Consider the following 9,136-nt stretch of genomic DNA (forward strand, 5'->3'; position numbering starts at 1 on the left):
AGCTCCATAATACCGGGGATCATGCCCGCCTTATTCGCCTAGCAGTGAACAAGCACCTAGTGGGCTCTAATAAATATGGCCCTACTGAACAAACAAATGAATGAGTTATATATTATTCCTGGAAGCTACAAACCAGTTCTCTACTCTATAATTCACTGTAACAAACTTCTAGAATGAATAGTCTGCAACCACTGCTTCCCCCTTTCACATCTTCCCACCCCACTCTCTCTGTGCTGTGACTTTTCCCCTTGACCTCCTTCTGAAACTGTTCCTTTGAAGGTCACCATGGTGCTTTAATCACCAAACCCAACTGCTTTTTTAAGGCCTCAGCCTCCTTAAGCTCTACGCATTTGACACTTTTGACCACTTCCTTTTTCTTGTAGAATCACCCTTCTCCCTAGGCTTCTGACAGTCATCGTCTATAAACCACATCTTTATCAATCCCTTTGCTGGCTCCTCTTCCTGCTCCCAATCACCACCATGGTTCTTCCCAGTGGTTTGACATAAAGCTGTATTGATCTCTTAATTCCACATATTCTCCTTTGGTGAACACATCTCCTTAGACCTCAGCTCTTAACTTCTTTGCTCAGGAATCTAAGCAAATCCCTGCATCTCCCCTCACTCCTTATCTTCAAATTCATGTCCCAAACCTGCCCTCACTCTATGACTTTCTTTTTTCTGTTAAGGAACTGCTGTCCTCAGAAGATCAAGACACTACAGTCCTCCCCGAATACCTTTTAATGCTTACCATCTTATTCACTCGGTTCGAACTGTGGATTCTTCCTTTGAAATAGTTGTGCTCATCCTTATCTCTACTACCTACATACTATTACCACCCATACAGATAAACTACAATAGTCCCCAACCGAGTACCCTGTCCCTTGAGTCACTGTCCTATAAGCTCCCTCTGTCCTGGCCCCCTTTATTAAATGGCTCCCATTGCTTACAAGGAAAAAGAAAAAGCTCAAATTCTTTAGCTTTTCATTTGGCACAAATAGAGCCTCAAGTCAGTTTTCTAGACTTTTCTCAACCTTTCCATTTTCTTATTTTTTAAGAGATTATCTACAAATGGAAGTATAATCTCATCACAGTGATGATTTATGCAGCTCAAGGGCATTAATCTTTATAAACAGATGCTAAGTCCCAGGGGGCATGATCGAGTCTTGACTTTTCTGTGCCTGCATAACCCCTCAGGAGATGGTCAATTAAAGTTTGTCCAATCAACTTCTTTTGAAGCATCAGACTCCTAGATTCATTGTTTGCAGGGCAGTAGAATCAGATAACAGATGGAAGAAGTGAACAATTACATTAATAAATACGATTGAAACTTCTGCAAATTTTAATATTAACAGCTATGTGTACAATCAAATGAAATTTTTGTTATATTTCTCTCATTGATGAAAAGCTTTTTTTGAAAAGTAGGTAAAATTCAACTGAAGTTTCAATTCCAGAAGGTCTCTCTCATCCTTAAAAAGTGTTCTCTTGGTTTTCTATCCCACCTAATTATCAGCTATTGATCACTTCCCCTAAACAATCAAGTTCCTTGAAAGAAAAGTACACTCCTGCTCTTTTCAAAAGTACACATCTACCAGGATGATCTCACATTTCTTCATTTACCACATTGTGGGCTCTCAGTAAATACTGAATGTATGAGTGAATGAATGCATGGGTTCTTGCTCTCCCTGGGTATTCTCATCCATTATTATCATTTCAAATACCCCCCAGACAAGCTCTTGACTCTGAAATCTAAAAGCTTTGACCTTTCTTCTTTGCTCCAGTCCTGTAGATCCCTAACCACCAGTGAGCAGTCACTCCTAGATTCCTAACTAGAACTCTAAACTCAGTTTTTGTTTTTGTTTTTTATCTAAGTGCATCCTTTTTTTCCACTAACAAGGCTGTACTTTTTTTATTCCTTACCCTCATCAATGAAGTGACCATCTTCCAGGTGCTAAGTCATAAACTGGAAATCATCTGAGATTCCTTCTTCTTGTTGATTCTTCCCCTTAAGTATCTTTCAAATCTTTCTCCTACCCTCTTTGCCTGGTAAATCCTATTCATCCTTCAAGACTTCACTGAAAAAAAAACAAAACAAAAAAAACAAACTTTGCTCAGCTGTCAGCATTTCTAGGAAGGCTTTACAGCCCATTTCCCCTTCTTTGTGCATCATAGCACCCAGCAATCACAGGATGTTGAAGATATCACCTTAAGAGCTCTTTGAGGGTAGAGAGTAAGGCTTAGCCACTTCTTATCCTGGCACAGTTTCTGATATATGATGTCCCTTCTGTAAATATTTGTTTGGTGACTGAAATGGACTCTTACCAGCCTCACCCTCACTGGTATGACTCTGTCATGTCTTCCCTGGATTATGACAACAGGCTTGACTGCCACTATTCTCCCGGAGATGTCCATCTCCGTATAACCTTCACACAGTCCTCAGAATGCCCTTGTAAAACCCTAATGTGAACACTTTGTAGAGAGGCCCAGGGAACAAGAGAAACAGGAAGGGAGGCTTACCTGAAAGAGTGAGCTGTTTATCCAAGGGTCACTGTGACAGGAAGCAAATGACCAAACTGGGGCATGAGTCTTCTGGCCATATGTTGGCCTCATTTGCAAAGACAAGACAACCAGAAAGTTATCTTCCTTGGGTGTCAAGACATTGACAAAAAAGAAAAATCCACAGTGATACCAGATTTGCCGTTCTCCTGAGTTACTACTAGACCAGAGTCCATTTAAAAGGATAAGGAAGGGGAACCCGGATGGCTTAGTCGTTAAGCGTCAGCCTTCGGCTCAGGTCATGATCCCAGGGTCCTGGGATCGAGCCCCACATCGGGCTCCCTGCTCTGCAGGAAGCCTGCTTCTCCCTCTCCCACTCCCCCTGTTTGTGTTCCCTCTCTTGCTGTGTCTCTCTCTGTCAAATATAAATAAATAAAATCTTAAAAAAAAAAGATAAGGAAAATTCTAAAAGATTCTGATATTTCTGTTTGTTGGTCATGGAGATGAGGGTCTAAAGAAACAAAAGAGACACTCATGGAGATTTCAGAGGATAGAATATTCAGGAGGTTCACTTCTTCTGCCTTTCTTTTTCCACAATGACCCAGTCAGGATAGTGAGGGCATTAACACTGCAATAACAAACAACCCCAAACCCCATTGGCTTAAAACAGCTAACATGTATTTCTTGCTCACATTATACATCCATCGTGAATTGATGGTAGGATCTGCTCCGTGACGTCCTCACTTTAGGAACCATCCAGACTGATAGAAGAACTACTCTTTGGAACCACATTATCCAATAAAAATATAATGAAGCCACAAATGTGAGCCACATGCATAATTTTAAATTTTCTAGTAGCCATATTTTAAACAGTAAAAATAAATAATGAAATTACTTTTAATAATATCTTTTACTCTACCCACTTTATTCAAAATAGTATCTTTTCAACAAGCAATACATTTTTTAAAATATTAATATTTAAAAAATTTGTTAATATTTTATATTAACACCATCTATCTTAATTATATTTAAGTACTTACAAGCATTTTTTTTGGTACGAAGCCTTTGAAATCTGGTATGTCTTCTATACTAACAGCACATCTCAGTTTGGACTAGCCATTTGCAAGTGCTCAGGGGCCTCACAGCAGCTGCAGGGTGGATGTGGACATTGACAGAGAAAAGAGAGCTCGGGAGGGTCATAGAGCACAGGGCGACACCCAACTCCATGGGCTGGGAAGTGCAATCCAGCCATGTTCCTGGGAGGGAGCTGGGACTGTGCCATGAGCAGCCCCCAGGAGTGTCACATAGACCTCCGTGAATAATACCTCCCTGTCACAACAATAGCTAGTGTAACCATTATGTTGAAAAGCCAGACTCCAGGCACCTGGGTGGCTCAGATGGTTAAGCGTCTGCCTTCGGCTCAGGTCATGATCTCAGCGTCCAGGCTCCCTGCTCAACGGGGAGCCTGCTTCTCCCTCTCCCTCTGCCTCTCTCCCTGCTCATGCTCTCTCTCTCTCTCTATCTGTGTCTCAAATGAATAAATAAAATCTTTAAAAAAAAAAGAAAAGCCAGACTCCTACAAGGCAATCAGAATAAGCCTTTATTTTTTTCCTCCCAGAATCCATTTGAATCAGTTCTGTGGAGCTAGATTTTTCCCATCCTGGCACGGACCCTCAGGTAGGTCCCATCATATTTTCCAGTCTGTCTGAGGTAATAAAAAATCCTCAGTCATTTCAAGTCACAAAACCATCTCAACTGAGTAATTAAAATGTAGCATTCCACGTAATACTCCGAACCACATTTAGAGTTAGGGAGTCTGTATCGCACAGGTCAGGCCCGTGAGGCTGGAGAAGTCAGTAGCGGGAAAGGGTGCCCACACGCTAAAGGCCTCTCCATTTCCCTGCCCTGTACCTCTGCCTCCACTTCCTTCAGCTTCTCCAGAAGTTGACCGAGGAGGGGGTAGGCAAGGGACAAGAAAGATTTCACTTCGCTGTTACCTGGTTGGTCTCCTCTCACCTTGCCCAGGTTCAAAGCTGCCTCTTCAGGGAGATGCTGGTGGGTTTCCAGAGACACCCCCCACCCCAACAACATTAGGATGCACTTCCTGCGGCGCTGCTGTCTACAATTTCCCCTTCAGCCTCTGGGAATCCGATGGTCCGTTTTTGTCAAGCTCATATCCCCCCCCCCCGTTCAGGCAATCCTCTTTGGCAGGATCTCTTAAAGCCTATGTGGTCCTCTCTCCCTTGGGGCCCACACTGGGAAACCCTCAGGCATCCTTTGCCCCAGCAAACTAGGAGCACAGGCCGTTTCTGGTGCAGCCCCTCTCCTTGCCTCTGCCACCAGGGCGCCCGCGAACCATAGCCTCTGGCCTTTAGGCTTTTTCCAGCCATGGTCTACCACCAGCCTTTGGGCTACACAGACTCCACCAGGTACAGCTCAAGGTCAGAACCTTCTTGAAGCCCTTCACAGTTTGTTTAGGGTGAAGGGAAGTACCCACACACCACCCCCATGGAGTGGAAAGGAAAATTCCAGTGCATTGCAGCTGTTTTCCCCAAAGAAACAATCTCCCTAATTGCCAACAGATCTCTTCAACTCTTTTTTACCTTCCAGATGAGAGAAGAGTGAAGGGTTGCAGAACTGGCTTTTGACCACCCTTTTGTAAGTTTTTTTTTCCTGTGCATGCATCCAGTGCTATCAGTAAAGTTAGGTTTTTGTTTTTAAAAAGATTGATTGGTTGATTGATGTTAGAGAGAGAAAGGGCATGCAAGGGGGAGGGACAGAGGGAGAGAGAGAAACTTAAGCAGACTCCACACTGAGCATGGAGCCTGATGCAGGGCTTGATCTCACAACCCCAGCCAAAGCCAAGAGTCGGACACTTAACTGACTGTGCCACCCAGGCACCCCAAGGTTTTAAAAGTTTTAGGTACATACACAAGTGCACAAGTGTATATAATACATATATGCATGTGTACATATATACGTGTACGTGTGTGTGTGTGTTAGAGCATAAAATCCTCAGAAACCTTGAAACCAGTATCAGCAGGGCAGAGATATTTCTATTGCTGTATCTGACCGTGGAGGTTTTCCTTTAAACAAAGAAAGGCCTAGAGCCCAGTGTTGTGGCTGGTTGTAGCCTGGCCTGACAGGAAATGTTACTGCAGCTGACAGAACAGGAGTGGTGGGTGCAGTAAGCAGGGTGTTCCTGTCTCAGTCAGACAGCCAGCCAAAAGGTGGTAAGAACCAAGTATGTCCTTGATAACAAGAGCAGAGCACTTAAGCAGATGGATTCAGAAGCAATTCAGACCTGGATTTGAATCTTATTAGGCTACTGGCCCCAGGGTCTTGGGCAATTTGATCAAACTTGTTTTCTTTATTTGCAAAGCAGGGATGAAGCTGCCTTGCGTCATCACTGTTATACAAATTAAGGGGGGAGATTGTGTATATGTAGCAAAGTTCCTGGCACTCAGAGTCAGCGCTAATTAAACTCGGTCTCTTATTATAAAGGGCAAGTTTAAAGTGGGGATTAAGAGCTTGAACTCCAGGGATGCCTGGGTGGCTCAGTCGTTAAGTGTCTGCCTTCCGCTCAGGTCATGATCTCAGGGTCCTGGGATCGAGCCCCGCATCGGGCTCCCTGCTCGGCGGGAGGCCTGCTTCTCCCTCTCCCACTCCCCCTGCTTGTGTTCCCTCTCTCGCTGTGCCTCTCTCTGTCAAATAAATAAATAAAATCTTTAAAAAAAAAAAAAGAGCTTGAACTCTGGGGCCGGCTGAACTGGGCCAGAACCCCCACTCTGACAATTCCTAGCTATGTGACCTGGGACAAGTCACTTCACCTCTCTGGGCCACAATTTCTTCTTCCATTAAATGGGAATAATCGTGGCATAAATCTCGTAGGGTTGTTATGAACATTAACCCAGTTCCTATCTAAGAAGTACTTAGAATGGTGGGTGATAGCAGACGGACTGGAAGAGTTTGCTGTCATAGCTACAGTGATCTCTCAAGTCAGCGAACAGGAGCCTTCTGACCGTGACTGGCCATGACTTCATTTACTAACCAGCTATTTATAGAGCACCTGTCAGCACAAGCACTGAACTAGGTGTTAGGGGGGCACTGAAAACACAAACACTTTTCTGCCCCCAAAGACCACAAACCCTAAAACAGAAAGGATGGTTAATAACATCAACCAACATGCTACGTGACTAGATGGTACGAATAGATGGGTGAGAAATTCAGAGGCACAGGGTCTACCTGAAAGTAGAGGCAAGTACAAAGAGAGAAGGAATAGCAAAAACATTAAGTTGCCTCTTGCAGGAAGAGTAAGAGACATCGAACAGAATGCCCTAGGCCTTGGAAGGATGCAAACAAGAGGCAGTTACAGTTGTGTGATGGTCGTCCCAAGGACCAGTGATGGTACTGTGTGTCTGGAAGGGAAGGCAGGAAAGGAAAAATCTGGTAGGGAATAGGTGGGGGCCAGTTTGTGAAGGGCCTTCACCCTGGGCTGGTGCCTCAATGTCTCAGCTGTAGGCAGCGGGGAATCAAATAGTTTACCGGTAGTTTTAAACCTTAATGTGGACAAAAATTACCCATCTATTAAAAAAAAAAAAAAAGTAGAAGTGCAAACATAGAGCCCCCTCTGCACACATATGAAGTCAGAATCCCTAAAGCTGAGGCTCAGGCACGTGTACAGTGAAAGAATCCACAGGCCATTGTGACACTGACCAAAAGCTAAAACCCACAGCTGCAGAGCCTTCCATGGCAGAGGGCTCAGAAGAAAGGAAACGAAGATTTGTTGAGTGCTCCACACATGCCAGGTGACTCACAGCTATGATTTCAGTTAGTCCCCACAACAATCCTGTGAGAACGACATCATTATTCTTACCGTAGGCCTAAAAAAGCCGATAACTCGTTGCAAATGCAGAAGTTTGCCGACTAGGCATGCAAACACAGGTCCCAGGCTCCAGGACCACTGCATTTCCCACCGTATCCCATAAACCTCCCAATAAACACCCGAGTGCATTTTTCCCTTGACGCTTACTGCACCTCATAAACACTCCTCCCATCCTCATTTCTCTCCTCCAGTGCTATCTAAATTTTACCTTCCCTGTGTCCTGAAACTGAGCCCGAACCACTGAGGGCTATCATTTCAAGCTAAGTTTATTTATTTATTTTTTTAAGATTTTATTTATTTATTTGAGAGAGAGAGAATGAGAGACAGAGAGCACGAGAGGGAGGAGGGTCAGAGAGAGAAGCAGACTCCCTGCCGAGCAGGGAGCCCGATGCGGGACTCGATCCAGGGACTCCATCCCGGGACTCCAGGATCATGACCTGAGCCGAAGGCAGTCGCTTAACCAACCGAGCCACCCAGGCGCCCCATCAAGCTAAGTTTATTTTTTAAAGCAGGCTTCTCCTACCTTTCTCTTTCTCCCACCCTTTTCTCTCTAATGTCCCCTAATCCACTCTACAGAGTTTTGAAACTCTTCATTTTCAGAGTAGAACACAAAATGGAACCTGAAATCTTAAATAATTCCATTTGTGGTTTTCTTTTACCCTAAAACTGATGGTTTTGTCCACGGTAGACTTCACACAAAATCCAAAGGAAATGATGTCGATGCTCTGTTTAGCTTTTTCTTTTTCTGTGTTTTTTTTTAAGATTTTATTTATTTATTTAGAGAGAGAGAGTGGGGAGAGGGGCAGAGGGAGAGGAAGAGAGAGAATCTCAAGCAGACTCCACATTGAGCGCAGAGCCTGACACGGGGCTCAATTTCACGACCCTGAGATGACCTGAGCTGAAATCAAGAGTCGGACACTTTAGCCACTGAGCCACCCAGGGGCCTCTTAGCTTTTTCTAATATCCACCATTAAACATTAGAGCACTAGGAAACTGCTCATTATTTTAATCTAAGCAAGTTCCTCATTTTGAAAGCGAGCTTCTGCTGGTAAAACTTTACCCACTGTGTGTGTGTATGGGTCTGTGTGTGTCACCAAGAGACACTTCATATCTTAAATCAGTACTGTGTTCTCCATCTGCATGTAAGATTCTCACCTTACAGGGCACCTGGGTGGCTCAGTCGGTTAAGCGTCTGCCTTCGGCTCAGGTCATGATCCCAGGGTCCTGGGATCGAGCCCCGCATCGGGCTCCCTGCTCAGCGGGGAGTCTGCTTCTCCCTCTGCCCCTCCCCCCTCTCATGCTCTCTCTCTCATTCTCTCTCTCAAATAAATAAAAAATCTTTAAAAATATATATATATATCACTTTAAAAAAAAAAAAAGACTCTCACCTTACAATGCATCTTTCTATTTTTTCCCCAAAAGGGTGTTAGTTTCTCAGATCGAATGCTTAATTTTTCTGACTTGCTGTCAGTCACATGATGTAGGAAGACATTTCCTTCCCTTTATACTTTCTTAATTCTTTCACAATTGATTATTTTACAGTTTATTTTTCTCCCACTCTAAATTGGAACACTGGGTAAATACTGAGCAGCTTTTCTTTCCAGCTTTAAATGTTCTTCAGAAGGAATTGACCAGTTGTGCATTCCTTCATCCACATCACTGAGGGAAATGTCCATCAGCCTGAGGCTCAGTCTCATGAGAATTTTCCTATAAGTGCCTGAAAGGACCTGAACATGATTTCTTAACCAAATAGGTTCA

Source organism: Neomonachus schauinslandi, chromosome 10 (genome assembly GCF_002201575.2).
Source record: "Neomonachus schauinslandi chromosome 10, ASM220157v2, whole genome shotgun sequence".
Taxonomy (NCBI): Eukaryota; Metazoa; Chordata; class Mammalia; order Carnivora; family Phocidae; genus Neomonachus; species Neomonachus schauinslandi.